This window comes from Hemitrygon akajei, unplaced genomic scaffold, assembly GCF_048418815.1.
Source record: "Hemitrygon akajei unplaced genomic scaffold, sHemAka1.3 Scf000046, whole genome shotgun sequence".
NCBI classification, from domain to species: Eukaryota; Metazoa; Chordata; class Chondrichthyes; order Myliobatiformes; family Dasyatidae; genus Hemitrygon; species Hemitrygon akajei.
Window position 1 is genome coordinate 3,108,687 of NW_027331932.1, and position 25,778 is coordinate 3,134,464.

Genomic DNA, 25,778 nt, shown 5'->3' on the forward strand with positions numbered 1-25,778 from the left:
AGTCTCCGACATTGTGTCTGTCTCAGAGATGATAAGTGTATGTGAGACCAGAGGGAAAACAAAGGAGGGAGGGGTGGGGGAGAGAGGGCAGTGGACAGGTGGTGAGTTTGCAGTCACTGGGAGAAAGGGGTGTGAAACCACACGACCGGCCTGTACACACAGTGACGCAGAGAAGATGAGAACCGAGAGATCGATATCCGGAGGAAGTGAGCAGATGTCACACCAACGGTGTGCAAGATGCTTGGCACTGTGTCTGACCCCGGCAGTGTGTATAGGCAGGTGTGGAGGGAGCTTCACCATGTGGTTCACCCCGGGAGTGCGTAACGGGACGGTGTGGAGGGAGATTCACTCTGTGTCTGACCCCGGGAGTGTGTGATGGGACGGTGTGGAGATTCACTCTGTGTCTGACCCAGGGAGCGTGTGATGGGATGGTGTTGAGGGAGGTTCACTCTGTGTCTGATCCCGGGAGTGTGTGATGGGACGTTGTGGAGATTCACTCTGTGTCTGACCCAGGGTGTGTGTGGTGGGACGGTGTGGAGGGAGATTCACTTTGTGTCTGATCCCGGGAGTGTGTGATGGGACGGTGTGGAGGGAGTTTCACTCTGTGTCTGACCGCGGGAGTGTGTGATGGGACGGTTTGGAGGGTGATGCACTCTGTGTCTGACCCTGGGAGTGTGTGATTGGACGATATAGAACATAGAGCAGAAAACAGTACATTAGAGTAGTGGCTCTTCGGCCCACAATGTTCTGACGTCCCTTATACACTGCCACTTATATAACCAACCAGCGTAAATTCCTCCATATACCTGTCGAGTGGTCTCCTAAATTTCACTCGTGTATCTGCGTCCACCACTGACTCAGGCAGTGCATTCCACGCATCTACAACGCACTGAGTAAAAAGCCTTCCTCTGATAGATGCTGTCTCTAAGAATATTATCCAACAGTTTTGCCACCACAGACGTAAGGCTCACTGGTCTATAAGTATCCGGACTATCTCTGCTTAGCTATTTGAAGAAGTGTTACACAATTCTCCTCCCTATAATCCTATGGTATCATTCCTATGGACAACGAGGACATAAAGATCGTAGCCAGAGGCTCAGCTATCTCTTCCCTCGCCTCGTGGAGAGGCCTTTGGAAGATTCCGTCAGGCCCCTGGGACTAATCCGTCTCAATGTATTTTAATAACACCAGCCGCTCCTGCCCCTCAATATCATTATGCTCCAGAACATAATCTCACTCATATTGGCCTCACCCGAATAACGCTCCCTCTCATTGGTGAATACAGAAGATAAGTATTCAATGAGGACCTCACTCAATTGCACAGCCTCCAGGCACATTCTACCTTCACTCCTGTCATCCTTTTCTTCTTCACATGATTGAAGAATGTCTTGGGATTTTACTTTACCCTACTCTCCAAGACCTTCTCATGCCCCCTTCCTGCTCTCCTCAGCCCCTTCTTAAGCTTCTTTCTTGTTATCCAATATTCCACTAGAGACCCATCTGATCCTTGCTTTCTAAACCTCATGTATGCTGTCATCTTCCACCGGACTAGATTGTCCAACTCACTAGTCACCCATGGAGGCTTCATATTACAATTCTTTATCTTACCCACAGGGACAGTTTTACGCTAACATCCTGCAAGAGATATCTAAAAATCGAACACATTTCCATCGTACATTTCCCTGCAGAAACTTCATTCTAATACACACCCACAAGTTCTAACCTCATAGCCTCATAATCTGCCGTCCCACAATTTAAAAATGCTCTCCTTTTCCATGAGGGAAATGGAAGGAATTAAACACTATATCAGCCCACGTGAGTGTGAGATGCAACGGTGAGGAGGGAGATTCACTCTGTGTCTGACAGCAGGAGAGAGTGTATTGGGACGGGGTGGAGGGAGATTCACTTTGTGTCTGACCCCGGGAGTGTGTGATGGAAAGGTGTGCAGGGAGATGCACTCTGTGTCTGACAGCAGGAGAGTGTGATGGGACGGTGTGGAGGGAGAATCACTCTCTGTCTGACCCCGGAAGTGTGTAATGGGAAGGTGAGGAGGGAGATTCACTCTGTGTCTGACCCCGGGAGTATGTGATGGGAGTGTGTGGAGGGAGATTCACTCTGTGTCTGACCCCAGGAGGGTGTGATGGCACGGTGTGGGCAGAGATTCACTCTGTGTCGGACCCCGGGTTTGTCTGATGGGACGGTGTGGAGGGAGATTCACTCTGTGTCTGACCCCAGGAGAGTGTGATGGCACGGTGTGGGCAGAGATTCACTCTGTGTCTGACCCCGGGAGTGTGTGATGGGACGGTGTGGAGGGAGGTTCACTCAGTGTCTGACAACGGCAGTGTGTGATGGGACGGTGTGGAGGGAGATTCACTCAGTGTCTGACACCGGGAGAGGGTGATGGGACGGGGTGGAGTGAGGTTCGCTCCGTCACTTACCCCAGGAATGTGTGAAGGGACGGCGTGGAGGGAGATTCACTCTGTGTCTGATCCCGGGAGTGTGATGGGACGGTGTAGAGTGAGGTTCGCTCCGTCACTTACCCCAGGAATGTGTGATGGGACGGTGTGGAGGGAGATTCACTCTGAGTTTGACAACGGGATTGTGTGATTGGAAGGTGCGGAGGGAGATTCACTCTGTGTCTGACCCCAGGAGAGTGTGATGGCACGGTGTGGGCAGAGATTCACTCTGTGTCTGACCCCGGGAGTGTGTGATGGGACGGTGTGGAGGGAGTTTCACTCTGTGTCTGACCCCGGGAGTGTGTGATGGGACGGTGTGGAGGGAGATTCACTCTGTGTCTGACCCCAGGAGAGTGTGATGGCACGGTGTGGGCAGAGATTCACTCTGTGTCTGACCCCGGGAGTGTGTGATGGGACGGTGTGGAGGGAGGTTCACTCAGTGTCTGACAACGGCAGTGTGTGATGGGACGGTGTGGAGGGAGATTCACTCTGTTTCTGACCCCGGGAGTGTGTGATGGGACGGTGTGGAGGGAGATTCACTCTGTTTCTGACCCCGGGGGTGTGTGATGGGACGGTGTGGAGGGAAATTCACTCGGTGTCTGACCCAGGGAGTGTGTGATGGGACGGTGTGGAGGGAGTTCCACTCTGTGTCTGACCCCTGGAGGGTGTGAGGGCACGGTGTGGGCAGAGATTCACTCTGTGTCGGACCCCGGGTTTGTCTGATGGGACGGTGTGGAGGGAGATTCACTCTGTGTCTGACCCCAGGAGAGTGTGATGGCACGGTGTGGGCAGAGATTCACTCTGTGTCTGACCCCGGGAGTGTGTGATGGGAAGGTGTGGAGGGAGATTCACTCTGTGTCAGACCCCGGGAGTGTGTGATGGGAAGGTGTGGAGGGAGATTCACTCTGTGTCTGACCCCGGGAGTGTGTGATGGGACAGTGTGGAGGGAGATTCACTCTGTGTCTGACCCCGGGACTGTGTGATGGGACGGTGTGGAGGGAGATTCTCTCTGTGTCTGACCCCGGGAGTGTGGGATGGGACGGTGTGGACAGAGATTCACTCTGTGTCTGACCCCGGGAGTGTTTGATGGGAAGGCGTGGAGGGAGATTCACTCTGTGTCTATCCCCGGGAGTGTGTGATGGGACTGTGTGGAGGGAGATTCACTCTGTGTCTGACCCCAGGAGAGTGTGATGGCACGGTGTGGGCAGAGATTCACTCTGTGTCTGACCCCTGGAGTGTGTGATGGGACGGTGTGGAGGGAGATTCACTCTGTGTCTGACACAGGGAATGTGTGATGGGATGGTGTGGATGGAGCTTCACTCTGTTTCTGACACAGGGAATGTGTGATAGGACGTTGTGGGGGAAGCGTCACCATGTATATCACACCGGAATTGTGTGATTGGACGGTTTGGAAGATCATTTCATTCAGTGTCTCACCCCGGGAGTGTGTGATGGGACGGTGTGGAGGCAGTTTCTCTCATGTCTGAACCCGGGAGTGTGTGATAGGAGGTTGTGGAGGGAGCTTCACTCTGTGTCTGACCCCTGAATTATGAAATGGTGTGGAGTGGAGGGAGCTTCAGTCCGGGGTGTATGTATCTTCTCTGTGATTCACACATACCTCTTCCTCTTTTGAACTTACTTCAGGACGCTTTGAAACAGATTTAGAGCAATGCTGCTCTGGAAAATTGTCCGATGACAATGTATCTCTCCGCACAGCGTCCATTACATCCGCCGCTAGTCAGACAGAGAAAATGGAATCATTCCCACCGGCCCATTACATATTCACGACTTCGGTTGTAAAGAGAAGATCACTCCGAATCGTCCGATTTCACAGACTCTCCGAGTGAGAGAAACAGTGAAGCTCCTCCTGCACTGTCCCATCAAATAATCCTGTTGACAGATATACAGAGAAGTTTCAAAAACACTTTTTCCAAAGCACATTCCCGGCATCAGACACAGAGTCAAGATCCAAAAACACAATACCAGCTCATAAAAACAGCGTTAGAAAACAAGTGAAGTTGCTTCCACACCATCCCATCTCACACAATCTGTGTTAAAACACAGAGCGAAACTCCTTCCATACAGTCCCATCTCTGACTCCCGGGGTCAGACATTGAGTGAGTCTCCTTCCGCTCCGTCCCATTACACAGGCCCGCGGTAAGCCAGAGTGCAAAGCTCCCGTCCACACCGCCCCATCGCACACTCCCGGAGTCAGACAAAGAGTTAATCTGCCGCCTCACAATCCAATAACACAATAACGGATTCAGAAAATGAGCGAATCTCCCTCCACACTCCCACTCTGCCTTTTCAGCAGTTACCGGCACTACAGCTTTCCTGTAGCCTCCGACATTGTGTCTGTCTCAGAGATAATAAATGTGTGTGAGACCTGAGGTAGAACAGTGGAGGGAGGGGTGGAGGAGAGAGGGCTCTGGACAGCTGGTGAGTTTGCAGTTACTGGGAGGAAGTGTTGTGAAACCACACGACCGGCCTGTAGACACAGAGACGCAGAAAAGCTGAGAACCGAGAGATCGATATCCGGTGGAAGTGAGCAGATGTAACCCCAACGTTGTGCAATGTGCTTGACCATGTGTCTGACCCCGAGAATGTGTGATAGGCAGGTGTGTAGGGAGCTTCAGCGTGTGTCTGACCCTGGGAGTGTGTGACGGGACAGAGCGGAGAGAGCTTCACCATGTGTCTGAACCCGGGAGTGTGTGATGGGACGGTATAGAACAAAGAACAGAACACCGTACATCACGGAAAAGGCCCTTCGGCCCACAATGTTCTGCCTAACCTTATACACTGCCTCCCATATAACCAACCAGCGTAAATTCCTCCATATACCTGTCTAGTGGTCTCTTAGATTTCACTAGTGTATCTGCCTCCACCACTGACTCAGGCAGTGCATTCCACGCATCAACAACTCACTGAGTAAAAAATCTTCCGCTCTGATAGATCCTGTCTCTAAGAATATTTTCCAAGAGTTTTTCCACCACAGACGTAAGGCTCACTGGTCTATAATTATCCGGACTATCTCTGCTTACCTATTTGAAGAAGGGTACACAATTCGCCTCCCTCTAATCGTCTGGTACCATTCCTATGGACAACGTGGACATAATGATCCTATCCAGAGGCTCAGCAATCTCTTCCCTCGCCTCGTAGAGCAGCCTGGGGTAGATTCCGTCAGACCCGGGGACTTACCGTCAGAATGTATTTTAACAACTCCAGCATCTTCTGACCCTCAATATTAACATGCTCCAATATCAATAGATAGATAGATAGATAGATAGATAGATAGATAGATAGATAGATAGATAGATAGATAGATAGATACTTTATTCATCCCCATGGGGAAATTCAATTTTTTTCCAATGTCCCATACACTTGTTGTAGCAAAACTAATTACATACAATACTTAACTCAGTAAAGATATGATATTCATCTAAATCACTCTCTCAAAAAGCATTAATAATAGCTTTTAAAAAGTTCTTAAGTAGTTTACTTAAATACATTAAATACAATCAACCCCGGCACTTTAACATATCTTACTCCTGACGGTTGAATTGTAAAGCCTAATGGCATTGGGGAGTATTGAATTCTTCATCCTGTCTGAGGAGCATTGCATCGATAGCAACCTGTCGCTGAAACTGCTTCTCTGTCTCTGGATGGTGCTATGTAGAGGATGTTCAGGGTTTTCCATAATTGACCGTAGCCTACTCAGCGCCCTTCGCTCAGCTACCGATGTTATACTCTCCAGTACTTTGCCCACGACAGAGCCCGCCTTCCTTACCAGCTTATTAAGACGTGAGGCGTCCCTCTTCTTAATGCTGCCTCCCCAACACGCCACCACAAAGAAGAGGGCACTCTCCACAACTGACCTATAGAACATCTTCAGCATCTCACTACAGACATTGAATGACGCCAACCTTCTAAGGAAGTACAGTCAACTCTGTGCCTTCCTGCACAAGGCATCTGTGTTGGCAGTCCAGTCTAGCTGCTCGTCTAACTGTACTCCCAGATACTTGTAGGTCTTAACCTGCTCTACACATTCTCCATTAATGATCACTGGCTCCATATGAGGCCTAGATCTCCTAAAGTCCACCACCATCTCCTTGGTCTTGGTGATATTGAGACGCAGGTAGTTTGAGTTGCACCATATAACAAAGTCCTGTATCTGTTTCCTATACTCCTCCTCCTGTCATTGTCTTAACCGTGATCATGTTCCCTCTCATTGGTGAATACCGAAGGGAAGTATTCAATGAGGACCTCGCTCACTTGCACAGCATCCAGGCTCATTTACCCACCATTATCTCTAATCAGTCCTACCTTCACTCCTCACGTCCTTTTGTTCTTCACATAATTGAGGAATGTCTTGGGGTTTTCCTTTACACTACTGTCCGAAGACCTTCTCATGTCCCCTTCCGGCTCTCCTCAGCCCCTTCTTAAGCTCTTTTCTTGTTACCCAATATTCCTCAATAGACCCATCTAATCCTTGTGTTCTTAACTTCATGTATGCTGCCTTCTTCCAACTGACTAGATTGTCCACCTCAATAGTCAACCATGAAGGCTTAATCCTACCATTTATTTTTATCTTACTCACAGGGACAAATTTACGCTAACATCGTGCAAGAGATATCTGAACATCGAACACATTTCCATAGTACATTTCCATGCAGAAATTTCATTCCAATTCACACCCGCAAGTTCTAACCTCATAGCCTCAGAATCTGCCGTCACTCAATTTAAAAATTCTATCCTTTTCCATGAGGGAAATGGAAGGAGTTAAACACGATATCTGACCACGAGAGGGTATGATGCACCTGTGTGGAGGGAGATTCACTCTGTGTCTGACAGCAGGAGAGGGTGAAGGATGGCGTGGGGGTATCTTAGCAGTGTCACTGACCCCGCGTGTGTGTGATGGGTCGGTGTTGATGAACATTTCATTCACTGTCTCACTCCGGGAGTGTGTAATGGGACGGTGTGGAGGGAGATTGATAATGAGTCTGAACCCGGGAGTTTGTGATGGGACGTTTTGTAGGAAGCATCACTCCGTGTCTGACCCCGGGAGTGTGTGACGGTACGGTGAGGAGGAAGATTCACCATGTGTCTCACTCCGGTATTGTGTGATGGGACGGAGTGGAGAGAGGTTCACAATGTGTCTGACACCGTGAGTGTGTGATGGGACGGGGTGGAGGGAGCTTCACTCTGTGTCTGACCCCAGGAATGTGTGATGGGACGGTGTGAAGGGGGATTCACTCTGTGTCTGATCCCGGGAGTGTGTGATGAGACGGTGTGGAGGGAGATTCACTCTTTGTCTGACCCCGGGAGTGTGTGATGGGACGGTGTGGAGGGAGATTCACTCTGTATCTGATCCAAGGAGGGTGTGATGGTACGGTATGGAGGGAGGTTCACTCTGTTTCTGACCCCGGGAGTGTGTGATGGGACGGTGTGGTGAGAGGTTCGCTCCGTCAAATACCCCAGGAATGTGTGATGGGACGGTGTGGAGGAAGATTCACTATGTGTCTGATTCCGGGAGTGAGTGATGAGACGGTGTGGAGGGAGCTTCACTCTGTTCCTGATCCCAGGAGTGTGTGATGGGACGGTGTGGAGGGAGATTCTCTCTGTGTCTGACCTCAGGAGACTTTGATGGGACAGTGCGGAAGGAATTCATTCTGTGTCTGACACCGGGAGTATAGAATCGGACAGTACGGAAGAAGTTACATTCTGTGTCTGACACCGGGACTGTGTGATGAATCGGTTTTGAGATGGCATCACACTGTGTCCGATACAGGGAACGTGTGATAGGACGTTGTGGAGGAAGTTTCACTGTGTGTCTTCCACCCGAAATGTGAATGGGTATTTTGGCAGGTAGCTGACCGCGGAAGTGTGTGATTGGAAGGTGAGGAGGGAGATTCACTCTGTGTCTGATACCGGGACGGTGTGACCGGACTAATGAGGGAGATTCTATCTTTGTCTGTCCCCGGGAGTGTGTAATGGGACGGTGTGGAGGGAGATTCCCTATGAGTCCGACCCTGTGACTGTGTGCTGTGACGTTGTGGAGGTCGCTTCTCAGTGTGACTGACCTAAGGTCTATGCGATGGGACGGTCTGGAGTGAGCTACTCTGTCTGTCTGAGCCCCGAAGTATGTGATGGGATGGACCGTCCCATCACACACTCCCGGGGACAGACACAGAGTGAGTCTCCCTCCACACCGTCCCATCACACACTCCCGGGGTCAGACACAGAGTGAATGTCAGTCCAGACCGCTCCATCCCACGCTCCGGGTATAGACACAGAGTGAATCTCCCTCCGCACCGTCCATCACACACTCAAGGGGTCAGACACTGTCAGACTGCCACCTCACAGTCCGATAACACAGTAACGGATTCAGAAACAGAGAGAATCTCCCTCTTCACCGTCCACCCCTCTCACCAATCACCAGCACATTATTGTTCCCATAGTCTCTAACAGAGTCTAGGAGACCAACGTTTGTGTGAGGCCTGAAGTGGAACTGAGGATGGGAGGTGCGGAGAGAGACGGCTGCAGACAGTGCGCGAGGTCAGCGAGAGCGGTAAAGAGTAGGAATGTGAAAGAGAGAGTAGAGAGTGTGGGGAAGGGGAGAGTGGGGAAAGGGAATTAGATAGGTGGGAAATGGCAATAGAGAGAGAGCAGTAGGCGTAGAAGTGGAGAGATTTGGAAAAGACAGAGGGAAGTGTTGGGAAAGGGGAGGAAGCGTGAGAGGGACGGGGAGAGAAAGGAAAAAGTGGGCCGGAGTGGAAGAAAAGAGGATGAGAGATGATTAGCGTGTGAGAGATGGTGGAGAAAAGGGAGGCAGTGGAGAGAAAGGAGAGAGAGGGATGAGACAGTGGGGTTAGAACGGTGAGAGTGATGTACACATTTTACAAAGTTAACGTTCCTCACTGCCCAATGACTTTCTCCGTACCCACCACCACCCAGAGCAATCTACTCATCACTTTCCACAGCCCTCTCTCTATACCGCCCCTCCCACTGCTCTGCCTCAACCCCGACTCTTCCCTGAACCCTCCCTCCTCACAGACCCTCCCATAGAGCCCGTCTCTCATCCAGTCTCGCCTGCAATCCCTCTGACTTATTGTCTCATAGGGAACCCTTCGGGTTAACTGTGCGCTTGCCATGAGATTTCTCAATAGGAATAGACAGCAGCGAAACAGTCAAAACAACAAAAGTGAATCTGCCCTCCATCTGTCCGGACCCTGGGAACAGAGAGGGGCTTGACATAAAGCTCCACCTACCATACATCAGGTTCCGCTTGGGACAGAACAGTCAGAGTCAGAAACACAGTGAAACTCGCTCCACACCGTCCAATCACAGACGTCTGGGCTCAGACACAGAGTGAAACTCGCTCCACACCCTCCCATCACACACTCCCGGGGTCAGACACAGAGCGAAGCTCCCTCCACACCGTCCCATCACACACTCCCGGGGTCAGACACAAGGTGAAGCTCCCTCCACACCGTCCCATCACACACTCCCGGGGTCAGACACAGAGCGAAGCTCCCTCCAAATCATCTTATCGCACACTCCCGGGATCAGGCACAAGGTGAAGCTCCCTCCTTAGCGCCGCATCACACAATCCTGTGGTCAGACAGAGTGAACCTTACTTCACACTGTCCAATCACGGACTCCCGGTGTCAGATTCAGAGTGAAGCACTCTGTACACTGTCCCATCAAACATTCCCGTGGTCAGACACTGATTGACGGTCCATCGACTCCGTCCCATCACACACTCCCGGGCACAGACACGTATTAAAACTCCCTCCACTCCGTCCGATCACACACACCCGGGGTCCGACACGGAGTGAAACTCACTCCGCCCCGTCACATCACACACTCCCAGGGTCAGACATAGAGTGAAGCTCCTTCCACACCGTCCCATTACCCACAACCGTGGTCAGAAAGTGAGTGAAACTCCCTCTAAACTCTCACATCACACACTCCCGGTGCAAGACACAGAGTGAAGCACCATCCACACAATCCCATCACACACTCAGGGTTCAGACACGGAGTAATGATCACTCTACACCGACCCGTCATACACTCCCGGCGAAGGAATCAGAGTGAGGCTCCCTACACACCTTCCCATCACACACTCCCTGGATCAGAGAGTCTGTGAAGCTACCTCCTCACCGCGGCATCACAGACTACCGGGGTCAGACAGGGTGAAACTCCCTCCAAACTCTCACATTTTCACACACCCGGGGTCAGACACAGTCCTGTTACTCATTTCCTGGATCAGAAACTGAGTCACCCATCACACAGTCAGGGTTCGGACACAGAGTGAATCTCCCTCCACACGGCCCATTACATACTCCGGGGTTCGGACACAGGGTGATGTTCCCAGGGTCAGAAAGAGATTGAGCTCCCTGCGTCTCTGCCCCACTCACTTCTCGATGAAGACCGTGAGTCCGGTTTTACGATCTGCACATTCACGTAAGTCTCGCTGTCGTCCATCCTGTCGCGGATCCTCTGCGTCTCTAAGCTCATCGAGTGGAAGTAACCGTTGTCAGAGGAAGCCCGTGTTGAGACGGGGATCAGACCGATTCAAACCAACACCAGATGAGCGTTGATAAAGCGAGGAGCCGTGAGAAGAGGGAGGAAGAGCTGGGTACGAGGGAGATTGAGGGTGTGAGAGGAGTTGGTCCGGACCGTTGAGAGTGGCGGGTGGAAGAGTAGTGAGAGTGGGGAGAAAAAAAAGGAAGGGATGAGGGGAAGTTCAGGGTTTGGCAGATAGAGAGACGTGGGATATTGGGTCAGAAAGTGGGAGCGCAATTAATAAGGTGATGCCGAGAGAGGAGGAGAGAGAAGAGTCGAAATATAGAGGGTGGATTTCTACAGAGAAATTAGGGGAGAGTGTGAGAAAACAGAGGGCGAGCTAACTGGGGAAAGCAGGAGGAGAGAGAGAGAGAGAAACGGACAGGGCGTGGCGAAGGAAGAGTGGGCGGAAAGAAAGCGCTGCAGAGAGGGAGGGGAGATGCAGGGAAGGGACGATTGAGGGAAATCAAATCTGAAAGTTGGAGGGACGTAGGAAGAGAGGAAGGGAGAGAGAAAGGAATGGAACAGGGGAAGAGTGAGGGATGATGAGTGAACAAGGAGGGAAAGACGGACGGATATATTGTCTCTCATTCAGAGCCCTTTATTGTCAGAGTTTTGCACCGAGTACCCCACCCCAACCCCAACCTCCAGTTGATTCCTGGTTTGAGCGTCAGCGCTCCCGTTGCTCTGCTTATCGCCGGAGCTTCAGACCCTCTGTGCTCTGGAAACCACGGTCCCGGGACAACCCGAAACACCCACCGATGTAAGCGAGCCCCCTCCCTCCGAGAGGACGTCAAAAGAATTTATTGCCATTTTCAGTCTGTGTAGTATAACCATATTACAAGAAACAATTACAACACGGAAACAGGCCATCTCGGCCCTTCTCGTCCGGGACGAACTTCTTACTCTCACCTCGTCCCACTGACCCGCGCACAGCCCGTAACCCTACATTCCTTTCCTGTCCATACCTATCCAATTTTGCTTTAAATGATAATACCGAACCTCCCTCTACCACTTCTACTGGAACCTCATTCCTCACAGCTCCACTCTCTGAGCAAAGAAATTCCCCCTCATGTTACCCTTAAACTTCTGCCCCCAAAGTCTCAACTCATGTCTTCTTGTTTGAAACTCCCCTGCTCTCAATGGAAAAGGCCAATCCACGTCAACTCTATCTATCCCCCACATAATTTTAAATACCTATATGAAATCCCCCCACAGCCTTATACGCTCCAAGGAATAAAAACATAAATTGTTCAATCTCACACTTATCAGCATTAAACTCCATCTGACATCGTTCGACCCACTCTTCTAACTGCCCTAAATACCTCTGCAAACTTTGAAAACCAACCTCATTATCCACAACGCAACCTTCCTTGGCATAATTTGCAGACTTACTAATCCAATTTACCAGCCCATCATCCAGATCATTAATACATATGACAAACAACATTGGACCCAGTACAGATCCCTGAGGCACACCACTAGTAACTGGCCTCTAACGTGACAAACAGTTATCCACCACTACTCTCTGGCATTTCCCATCCAGCCACTGTTGAATCAATTTTTATACTTCAATATTAATACCTAACGATTGAACCTTCCTAACTAACCTTCCATGTGGAACCTTGTCAAAGGCCTTACTGAAGTCCATATAAACAACATCCACTGCTTTATCCTCGGGAACTTTCCTCGCAACCTATTCAAAAATGCAATAAGATTTGTCAAACATGACCTTCCACGCACAAATCCATGTTGACTGTTCCTAATCAGACCCTGTCTATCCAGATAATTCTATATACCATCTCTAAGAATAACTTTCCATTAGTTTACCCACCATTGACGTCAAACGTACAGGCCTATAAATGCCAGGTTTACACTTAGAACCGTTTTTAAACAATGCAACCACATGAGCAATACGCCAATCCTTCGGCACCATCCCCGTTGCTAATGTCATTTGAAATATTTCTGTCAGAGCCCCTGCTGTTTCTACACTAATCTCCCTCAAGGTCCTAGGGAATATCCTGTTAGGATCCGGAGATTTATCCACATTAATATTCCTTAAAAGCGCCAGTACTTCCTCTTTAATCGTCATAGTTTCCATAACTTCTCTACTTGCTCCCCTTACCTTATACAATTCAATATCGTTCTCCTTAGTTAATACCGACGAAAGGAAATTGTTCAGAATCTCCCCCATCTCTTTCGGCTCCACTCTGATTCTCTAAGGGACCAATTATATCCCTCACTATCCTTCTGCTATTAATATAAATGTAGAAACCCTGCGGATTTATTTTCGCCTTACTTGCCAATGCATCCTCGTATCTTCTTTTAGCTTTTCTAATTTCTATCTTAAGATTCTTCTTACATTCTATATATTTCACGAGCACCTCATTTACTCCATGCTGCCTATATTTATTGTGGATATCCCTCTTTATTTTCTAATCAGTTTTCCAATATCCCTTGAAATCCTTGGCTCTCGCAAACATTTAACCTTTCCTTTCAACCTAACAGGAGCATAAATATTCTCTACACTCAAAATTTCACCTTTAAATGACCGCCATTTCTCTATTACATCATTCCCATAAGACAAATTGTACCAAACCTCTACTTTAAAATCCTTTGGCATCGCCTCAAAGTTAGCCTTTCTCCAATCAAAAATCTCAACCTTGGGTCCAGTCATATCCATCTCCATAATTATATTGAAACTAGTGGCATTGTGATATCTGTACCCGAAGTGCTCCCCAACACATACCTCCTTCACCTGATCTTTTACATTCCCTAACAGAATATCCAACACTGCCGCTTTTGTAGTTGGTACCTCTATGTATTGCTGCAAAAAAACTACCCTGCAGACATTTTACAAATTCCAACCCATCCACTCCTTTTACAGTATGGGCTTCCCAGTCTATATGTGGAAAATTAAAATCTCCCACAATCACAACCCTGTGCTTACTACAAATATCAGCTATTTCCTTGCAAATTTGCTCCTCCAATTCTCGCTCCCCATTAGGTGGTCAATAATACACTCCTGTAAGTGTTACTACACCTTTCCCATTCCTCAATTCCACCCAAATATGCTCTTTAGACGATCCTTCTAATCGATCCTACTAGAGTACCGCTGTAATATTTTCTATGATAAGCAACGCAACACCTCCCCGTCGTATCCCTCCCATTCTATCACTCCCGAATCTACGAAATCCAGGAATATTTAGTTTCCAATCACACCCGTCCTGCAACCATGTTTCACTAACTGCTACAACATCATATTTCCAGGTAGCAATTCATGGTCTAAGCTCATCCACCTTTCTAACAATGCTCCTAGCATTAAAATAAAAGTATTTAAATTTTCTCCACCTCTTTATCTCTGTTTATATCTAACAGTATAAAGAACTTTACTGTCTTCTTTTTCTTACTTCTCCCATACTTCTGTTCCTACACTCTGGTTCCTTTCCCTCTCATATCTAGTTTAAATCCACTGGAGACTCTCTAGCGAAGGTAACTACAAGAACATTTGTCTCCCTCCAGTTCAGATATAAACCGTCCCGCCTGAACAGGTCCCAACTTCCATGAAAAACTGCCCAACTATCTATAAATCTGAAGCCCTCCCTCCTGCACCGTCTTCAGCCACCAGTTGATCTGCACTATCTTAATATTTCTAAACCCACCTACACGTGGCACTGGTAGCAATCCTGAGATTGTTATCCTGCAGGTCCTGTACTTTATCTTGGCACTTAACTCCCTGAACTCACCTTTCCGGAATTCCTCACTCTTCCTACCCACGTCATTGGTGCCTACATGGACCCCGACATCCGTCTGCTCACCGTTCCTGTTCAGAATACAAATAAACCTGACATTTAGACTTTGAAGTTTCCCGGAAACCAACACAAGCTGCTCGGTGTCTGAGGTTTGGATCACTTCACCCATTGGAACATAAGCTGGGGGATTGACAGTATTTCAGAGAAGTATTGAAAGCGTGCGGCTACACTGACAGGGCCGTCATACACAGAAAAGGATATAAACGGCAGTGACATCAGCCCAGCAGTGGGAGTTCAGGAGCTCTTAAAAACCCTCCATCGCCTTCTGTCTATCACTTCTCTTTCTGCGTCCCTCACTCTCCCCTCATTATCACCATATTTCACTCCCATAAATGCTTCTAATCCGCTTCAATTTCGCTCCTCTCTCCAGCTCTCTCCTTTTTCCTCAACTGCCTCTCTCTCCTCTGCCTTTCTATCTCGTCGCCTCCTCACTAAGCCTTCTCTTTTTGTCTCCCAACCCTGTCTATTCGACTTTTCCTCTCCCCAATCACTCGCGCTGACCGGGAACGTTCACTGGACTGAAATGTGACCGGGTCACTTGTACCGTTCCCAGGAAAGGCGCCGCTCACTGGGCAGTGGGGATATGTTACATCAACCACAGTAATTAAGGGGGGAGGTGAAAGGAATTGGGTCTTTGGAAATTGAGGCGGGGGGAGTTGCTAAGGGGGATGCGTTGTTGTCATGTATGTGTGTGTGTGTGTGTGTGGAGAGAGAGAGAGAGAGAGAGAGAGAGAGAGAGAGAGAGAGAGAGAGAGAGAGAGAGAGAGAGAGAGAGAGAGAGAGAGAGAGAGATAGACGCCTCGGCACCATCCGAACAAACATGCCCCGGGTGAATCTCCCTCCACACTGTCCCATCACACACTCCCGGGGTCAGACACAGAGTGAATCTCACCCCACACCGTCCCATCACACACTCCCGAGGTCAGACACAGAGTGAATCTCACTCCACACCGTCCCATCACACACTCCCGAGGTCAGACACAGAGTGAATCTCCCTCCACACCGTCCCATCACACACTCCTGGGGTCAGACACAGAGTGAATCTTCCCTCCACACCGCCCCATCGCATACGCCCGAGGTCAGACACAGTTTGACGATCACTCTACACGGTCACATCACACACTCCCAGTGTCAGACACAGAGTGAATCTGCCGCATCACTGTCCGATAACACAGTAACGGATTCAGAAACATCGCGAATCTCCCTCTTCACTCCCTCTCTCCCCTCTCACCAATCACCAGCACTTCAACGTTCGGTTGTCTCCAACAGTGTTTCTGTCTTAACGATAATGAGTTTGTGTGAGACCAGAGGTAGAACTGAGTTGGGAGTAGGAGGAGAATGCGTGCTGTGGATGGGTGGTGAGTTTGCAGTCACTGGGAGGAAGGGGTGTGAAACCACACGACCGGCCTGTACACACAGAGACGTAGAGAAGCTGAGAACCAAGAGATCGATATCCGGTTGAAGAGAGCAGAAATAACACCAACAGTGTGGAGGGTGCTTCAACATGTGTCTGACCCCCAGATTCTGTGATGGGACGGTGTGAAGAGAGCTTGTGAGGTCTCCATCTGTCTTTCAGTTTCTCTCTCTGAGGGTTTTGAGAGAACTCCTTAACTCAGTCTGCTGGGCTGATGTCACTGCCATTTTTATTTTTTTGCTGTCTGTATGACCGCCCAGTTAGTGTAACCGCACGCATTCAATACTTCTCTGAAATACTAACAACCCCCAGCTTATGGTCCAATAGGTGAAGAGAGTCAAACCTCAAACACCGCTCAGCGTGTGTTGGTTTCCTGTGATCTTCAATATCTAAATGTCAGGTTTCTTTGAAAAGTGCTGCAGTATAAAAGGTCAACTTGTTGCTCTGACATTTTCTCGATGAGAGGGGGCTTGGATACTTCGGTGGGTGTTGCGGGTTTGTCCCATGGCCGTGGTTTCAAGTGCACAGATGGTCTGAATCAACTGGAGTTTGGGATAGGGAATGGGGGAGTGGGGTTGGTTGCAAATCTCTCGGACAATAAAGGCTCTGCATGAGTGACAATATATACATCCGTCTTCCCATCGCTGTACACTCGTCATCCCTCACTCTTCCCCTTTTCCATTCCTTTCTCTCTCCAATCTTCTCTTCCTATGTCCTTCCAACTTCCATATTCCATTTCCCTCAGACATCCCAACCCTGCGTCTCTCCTCCCTCTCTTCCTTAGCCCTCCCTCTCCGTTTCTATCTCTCTCTCTTTCTCCTTCTTTCCTCCTTTCGCTCTCTCTCTCTTTTCTCACTCTCTCCCCTAATTTCTCTCCGAATCCACCCTCTCTATTTCTACCCCTCTCTCGCCATTCTCTCCCACTTCTCGCCCACCCCTTCTTTCATTCTGCTTCCACTCTCTGACCCAGAATCCCACGCCTCTCTTTACGGCAAACCCTAACCTCCCCCTCACTCTTCCCTCCCTCGGTATCTCCCCACTCGCACTTCCCCCCGGGGCTCCCATCTCTCCAGACCACCCCTTCTCGCAACCGCAATCTCCATCCTGCCCGGCACTTCCGCCCCCTGCTCTCGACTCCTCTGTTGGTCAGCTGCTCATCCGGTGTTTGTTTGTGTCGCTCTGAGCCACTTGTCAAAACGTTCTTCCTCTGACAACAGTTTCTTCCCCTCGCTGAGCTCAGAGACGCAGAGGATCCTCGACAGGATGGACGTCAGCGCGGTCTACATGAATGTGCAGCTCGAAAAACAGGACTCATCGTCTCCATCGGGAGGTGAGTGGGGCAGAGACGGATGGAGGGAGTTTGAATTTCTTTCTAACTCGGAAATTGGTAATGGGACTTTACTCTGTGTTTGACCGCGGGACAGTGTACTGCGACGGAGTGGAGGGAGCTTCACACTGTGTCTCACACCGGGACTGTGTGGAGGGAGATTCACTCTGTGTCTGACCCCGAGAGTGTGTGATGGGACGTTGTGGAGGAAGATCCACTCTGTGTCTGACCCCGGGAGTGTCTCATTGAAAGATAGAAATATAGAAACATCGAAAACCTTCACCTCAATGCCGGTCCTTCGGTCCACAACGTTGTGCCAAATACGTCCTTACATTAGTAATTACTAGGCTCACCTACTATTTCACTCAGCTCCATGTACCTACCTAAAAACCGTTTAAAAGACCCTACCTTATCCGCCTCCACCACCGTTACCGTCAGTCCATTCCACCCACTCACCACTCTGCGTAATAGCACTTACCCCAGATATCTACTCTGTAACTCCCCATCGCCTTAAACCCGTGTCCTCTTGTGGCAACCATTTCAGCCTTGGGAAAAAGCCTCTGGCTATCCACACGATCAATATTTCTCATCATCTTTTCCATCAATGTCAGGGCAGCTCTCATCCTCCGTCGCACCAAGGAGAAAATGCTGAGTTTACTCAACTTGTTATGACAAGGCTTGTTCCCCAATGGGAGAGACATCCATGTAAATCTTTTCTGTATACTTTCTATGGTTTCTTCATCATTGCCGCAGTGAGGCGACCGGAACTGAGCACATACTCCAAGTGGGGTCTGGACAGGGGCATATATAGCTGCCACATTACCTTTCGGCTCTATTTGAATTCCAGGTTCGATGAAGGGGGCAAACAAAACAAAAAAAAAACTCTGACTGTGCACACGATCATCTCTTCTCATCACCTTGCAGACCTCTATCGGGTCACCTCTCATACTCCTACACTCCAAGTAGAAGAGGCCTAGTTCAATCAACCTATTCTCATAAGGCATGCTCCCCAATCCAGGCAACATCCTTGTAAATGTCCGCTGCACCATTTCTATGGATTCCACATCCTTCCTGTAGTACGTCGACCAGAAATGAACACAGTACTCCAAATGAGGTTGACCTGTGTCCTATATAGCTGCAACATTTCCCCTCGGCTCCTAAATTCAATTCCACGATTGATGAAGGCCAATACACCATACGCCTTTTAAACCACGGAGACAACTTTCGCAGCTCCTTTGAGCGTCCTATGGATTCAGACCCCAATATTCATCTGATCCTCCACAGCGCCAAGAGTCTTACAATTAATGTTATATTCCGCCATCATATTTGACCTACCAAAATGAACCACCTCACATGTACCTGGGTTGAACTACATCTGCCAGTCTTCAGCCCAGTGTTGCATCCTATCAATGTCCCGCGGTTACCTACGACAGCCCTCCATACCATCCACAACATCTCCAAGCTTTTAGTCAACAGCAAACTTACAAACCCGCCCCTCCACTTCTTCATCCAGGTAAGTTATAAACAGCATAAAGAGTAAGGGTCCCAATGCAGATCGTTGAGACACTCCACTGGTGACTGACCCAAAAGCAGAAGATGACCCTTCTATAACCACTCCTTCTTTCTTTGGGCAAGCCAGTTCTGGAGCCACAAAACACGGTCACGTTGGACACCATGCTTTCACAATAAGACTTTCACAGTAGGTCTTGCATGGGTTACCTGATCAAATACCTTTTTGAAATCCGTTACACTCCATCTACTGCTCTTCCTTCATCAAAGTGTTTAGTCACCTCCTCAAAAAGTCACATCCTCCTGGGACAGTGTGGATGGAGTTTCACTCTGTCTCACTATGGGACTGTGTAATGGAATGGAGTGGCGGGATCGTCACTCTGTTTCTGTGCACGGGACTGTGTGATGGGAACGTGCGGAGGAAGCATAACTTTGTGTCTGACCCCGGGACTGTGTGATGGGACGGTGTGGAGGGAGCCTCACCCTGGTTCTGACTATTACTGTTATACCCCCAGATGAACCTGATGTATCGTACGCGGAAATTAATTTCAAGCCCCCCCCCCCCCGTTTCCAGTGTCTGGACAGATGGTGGTCAGTTTCACTTGGTTGGTTTGACTCTGTTCAGCCCATGTGTCTCTTCCTGTCGAAAAATCTCATCGCAAGCACACCGTTATCCCTAATTATTCCCCGTTAGACAGTAAGTCTGAGGCAATGCGTGCGAGACTGGATGAGATGAGAGCTCTATGGGAGAGTCGGTGAGGAGGGAGCGCTCTGGGAAGGGTCGGGCAGAGCAACAGGCGGACCGGTTTTGAGGGAGGCCTGAGGAACGGGATGTTGAGTTTCTCTGGGTGGGGTCGGTGCAGAGTATGCCATGAGATGTTTTGTGTGGTGGGAGTACGGTGAGAGGCGGTTAAACTGTGGGCGCTGGGGAGGGAGAGCTGTATGGTGGGGGGGGGGGGGGTTGGTGCGAGAGCAGGGAGTGCTGTGGCATGGACGCTGAGCAGGAAACACCTTGGGAGGAATGGCAAGGAGGGAGGTGAATGGCAAGAGGCGGTGAGGAACGGGAACTTTGTAAAATGTGTACAACACTCTCCCTTTTCTAACCCCACTCACTCATCACTCTCTCTCCTCTCTCTCCCCTGCTTGCCTCCCCCCACTCCCCAACATATCTCAAACGTTAATCCTGTCTCATCCACTTTTCTTCCTCTGTGGCCCACTATTTCCTTTTATAATCCTCCCTCTCACGATCTCTCCCCTTTCCCAAACCTACTCTCTATCTTTTCCACATCTCTCGCCTTCCACGCCACCTGCTCTCTCTGTTGCCATTTCCCCTCTATCTACTTCTCTTTTCCCACTCACCCCTTTCCCACACTCTCTGCTCTCTGTCTATCACACACCCCCTCTCTACTGCTCTCGCTGTCCTCGCGCACTCTTTCCCTCACTCCGCTCACTGCGTCCCTCCACTTCCACTCCCTCCTATCTCAGTCTATGTCCCTGTTCACCCCCACTTCCTCTCCCCCAACGATCGCGCTCTCTCCCACTTTTACCCTCTCATCACTCACCTCTTCTCTCCCCGACTCTGGCGCTGTCTCATTCATCCCTCTCCATGTAACCAGATAAACAAATACCAATTACAGCACGAAAACAGGCCATCTAGGCCCTTCTAGACCGTGCCGAACGCTAAATGTCAACTAGCCCCACCGACGTGCACTCAGCCAATAACCCTCCATTCGTTTCCTGTCCATATACCTATATAATTGTACTTTAAATGACAATATCGAACCTGCCTCTACCACTTCTACTGCAAGATCGTTCCACACAGCTACCACTCTCTGAGTAAAGAGATTTCTCCCCCCCCCTGCGTTACCCCTCAACTTTTGCCTCCTATCTCTTATTTCATGTCCTCTTGTTTGAATCTCCCCTACACTCAATGGAAAAAAAGAATATCAACGTCAACTCTATCTATCCCCCTCATAATTTTGAATACCTCTATCAAGACCCTCTCCACCTTCTACGCTCCAGGAATAAAGACCTAATTTGTTCAACCTTTCTCTGTAACTTAGGTGTTGAAACCTTACCTATTTCCTACCAAAATGTAGCACCTCATACTTAACAGCATTAAACTCCATCTGCCATCTTTCAGCACATTCTTCTAACTTGCCTAAATCTCTCTTCAAGCTTTGAAAACCTACTTCTTTATCCACAACGCAACCCACTTTAGTATCACCTGCATACGTACTAATCCAATTTACCACCCCATCATTCATATCATTAATTTATATGACAAACAACATTGGACCAAGTAGTGAACCCTGAGGCACACCATTAGTCACCGGCATCCAACCTGACATAGTTAACCACCACTACTCTCTGACATCACCCATCCAGCCACTGTTGAATCCAGTTTACTACTTCAATATTAACACCTAAAGATTAAACCTCCCTAACTAAACCTCCATGAGGAACCTTGTCAAAGGCCTTACTATTGTCCATATAGACAACCCAACTGCTTTACCTTCATCAACTTTCGGAGTAACCTCTTCAGAAAATTCAGTAAGGGTTGTCAAACATGACCTTCCACGCACAAATCCATGTTGACTGTTCCAAATCAGACCCTGTCGATGCTGATAATTATATATACTCTTTCTAAGGATTCTCTAAGAATACTTTCTATTAATTTACCCACCACCGACGTCAATCATACAGACCTAAAATTGCTCGGTTTACTCTTAAAACCTTTTTAAACAAAGGAACAAAATTATCAATACGCCAAACCTCCAGCATCATCCCGTTTCTAATGACATTTGAAATATTTGTCAGAGCCCCTGTTATTTCCACTCAACATATGGAAGGAGGTACAGGAGCCTCAGGACTCACAGCATCAAGTTCAATTTCCGCTCAATGCCCAAGGGATATCCTGTCAGGAGCCGGAGATGTATCCATTTTTATTTTCCTTAAAAGCCCCATTACTTCGTCCTCTTTAATTGTCATAGTTTCCATAACTTCCCTACTTGTTTCCCTTACCTTACACAATTCAATATCCTTCTCCTTAGTGAATGCCGATGAAAAGAAATTGTTCAAAACCTCCCCCATCTCATTTAGTTCCACACAGAGCTGTCCACTCTAATTCTCTAAGGACCAGTTATACACCTCAATATCTTTTTGCTATTAATATAACTGTAGAAACCCTTCGGATTTATTTAACCTTACTTGCCAAAGCTGCCTCGTATCTTATTTTAGCTATTCCAATTTCTTTTTTAAGTTTATGTTTACATTATTTATATTCCTGGAGCACCTCATTTACTCCATGCTGACCATATTTATTGTAGATCTCTCTCTATTTTCAAACGAAGTTTCTAATATCCCTTGAAGACCATGGTTCTCTCTCAAACTTTTAACCTTTCCTTTCAACCGAACAGGAACATAAAAATTCTATACCCTCAAAATGTAACCTTTAAATGACCTCCATTTCTCTATTGCATACTTCCCATAGGGTAAATTGTCCCAATCCACTCCTTCTAAATCTTTTCGCATCGCCTCAAAGTTAGCCTTTCTCTAATCAAAAATCTCGGCCCTGGATCGATTCCTATCCTTCTCCATAATTACATTGAAACTAATGGCATTGCGATCACTGGACCCGAAGTGCTCCGTCACCTGACCAGTCATTCCCTAACAGGAGATCCAACACTGCACTCACTTCACACATCACCTCACACCCTATTCTCCCTCCATCAGTCTCTCTACACTTTCTCACCCTGTTCTCTCTCCCCTTCATTCTTTCCGATATTCCCGCGTATATGCCTCATCTATCACCCTGTTGCACCCTGTCATCCGTCCCAATCACGCTGTATTTCCTGTGCGGTCTTCCCTCTCAAACCTCTCTCCCTCAACCCTCCATGCTTCTCGGCCTTTTCTTTGTCCCTCAACTTTCACTGCCTCTCTTCACTTTTTCTCTTCCTCAACTCTACCTGACTCTCGGCCCATTCTCTCTCCTTCAACTCTCCCTGCCTCTTGGCCCTTTCTTCCTCCCTTACTTATCCCTCTCTCTCCCTTCGCTTTCTACCCCTCTCTCTGCCCTCTCTTCGACCTCAAACCCCATTCTCTACCGGTCTCTGCTCATTGTATTTCACTCTCTCACATTCTCTTTCTTTTCCAGACGGTCTAACATCCACCTACTCAGTGCTGAACCTTCGGAACGACGAAATTCGCATCGATGATTATGAAGATCCTCCCAGCGCCTCGGGTCCCGCCGAACTGTCAGTGACTGCACAAGCAGGTCAGAGTTCACATTATTGACGTCACTCTGAAGGTATCAAGTGCTACACCCACAAGTGTATCAGTTATAATACATCTGCATTGACCGCTTCCTGTGGCAGCGCGTTGTCACGTGTCGCAGATTAAATCGCTTTCTGCTAATCTCTGACATGTGCGCTTTGGTCCTCGCTTCTCCAGGCCCAGAAACAAAAATGACAGTGCGCATTCACGTTGTCAGTGCCCACTTAGTTTCGTACACCTCTATAAGGTCAGCCCTCCGTTCCAAAGCCTGACTGATCTCCATACCGGAGTTCCGCGCGTCCCGGAAACATCCTGAAAAGTCTCCCTCTGCTCTCTTCCCAGCTCAGTGGCATCTTTCCTACAGCAGGGCGACTAGAACTGAACACCGTACTCCAAGTGCGGCCTCAGCGACGACTTGTGCAACTGCAATGTGACCCCATTAACCCTGTACTCGGTGTCCTGACTGATGAAGGCGAGCGCGTCAGGTGCCTTCTTCACGCTGTCGCCTATCTCTGACTTCACCGGGGCGCCCGGTCCCTCTGTTCTACAGCACACCCCAGAGTTCCTGCGGAAAACTGTGAAAGATATACCCTGGTTTCCCTTCCTGAAATATGATAGGCCATACTTCTACTGCTTGGTCCTCTTCCCTTGCTAATCGAGATCCCACAGTAAGAGATAACTGCCTCCACTGTTTAACACGCCACAAACGTTAATGTCGTACCAACCGTGTCTTGTATCATCTGCTAAGAATGGACGATATATTTGACAATGACGACTTATCCCATCACCCAGCCCCTGGCGAACACCGCTAGTGACGGGCTTTCTGTCTGAGAATCGAAATTCAACCCAAAATCATATATCTATATATAACCATGTAACACCTACAGCATGGAAACAGGCCATCGAGGCCCTTCTAGTCTGTGCCGAATGCTTACTCTCACCTTGTCCCACTTGCCCGTACTCAGCCCATAAGCCTCCATTCCTTTCCTGCCCATATACCTATTCAATTTTACTTTAAATGGCAATATCGAACTTGCGTCTACCACTTTTACTGGAAGCCCGTTCCACACAACTACCACTCTCTGAGTAATGAAGTTTCCGCTTGTGTTACCACAATCTTTCGCCCCTAAACTCTCAACTCATGCCTCTTGTTTGAATCTCCCCTACTATCAATGAAAAAAAACTATCGACGTCAACTCTATGCACCCCTTTCATAAATTTAAATACCCCTATCGTCCCCCCTCAACCTTCTACGCTCCGAAGAATAAAGACCTAACTTGTTCAAACTCTCTCTGTAAAATAGGTTCTGAAACCCAGGTAACATTGTAGTAAATCTCCTCTGTACTCTCTCTAATTTGTTGACATCTTTCCTATAATTCGGAAACGAGGACTGTACACAATACCCCAAATTTAGCCTCACAATTCCTTGAACAATTTTAACATTATATCCAAACTCCTATACTCAATGGTATGATTTATAAAGGTCGGCATACCAAAAGCTTTCTTCACCACCCTATCCACATGAGATTCCACTTTCGGGGAACTATGGAAAATTATTCCTAGATCACTCTGTTCTAATGCATTCCACAATTCTCTACCATTTACCGTCTATGTGCTATTTTCATTATTCTTAACAAAATGCATCACCTCACACTTATCACCATTAACAGTAGTTGTGACTGGAAGGTGTGGAGTGAAGTTCAGTCTGTGTCTGACTCCGGGAGTATGTGATGGGATGATGCGAAGGGAGATTCACTCTGTTCTGCTGCATTCTTCAATGCCCTTCCATTTACCATGTATGTCCGATTGGGACTATTCCAAGCAAAATGTAGCACCTCATACTTAACAGCATTAAATTCCATCTGCCATCTTTCAGCCCATTCTTCTAACTTGCCTAAATCTTTCTGCAAGCTTTGAAAACAGACTCCATTATTCACATCGCAACCCACTTTAGTATCACCTGCATACGTACTAATCCAATTTACCACCCCATCATCCAGATCATTAAAGTATATGACAAACAACATTGGATCAAGTAGTGAACCCTTAGGCACACCATTAGTCACCGGCATCCAACCTGACATAGTTAACCACCACTACTCTCTGACATCACCCATCCACCTCCTGTTAAACCCATTTTAATACTTCAATATTAATACCTAACGATTGAACATTCTTAACTAACCTTCAGTGTGGAACCTTGTCAAAGGCCTTACTGAAGTCCATATAGACAACATCCACGGCTTTACTCTCGTCATCTTTCCCAGTAACCTCTTCAAAAAATTCAATAATATTTTTCAAACATGACCTTCCACACACAAATCTATGTTGACTATTCTTTATCAGACACTGTCTATACAGGTAATTATATATACAATCTCTTAAAATACTTTTCTTTAATTTAACCACAACTGACG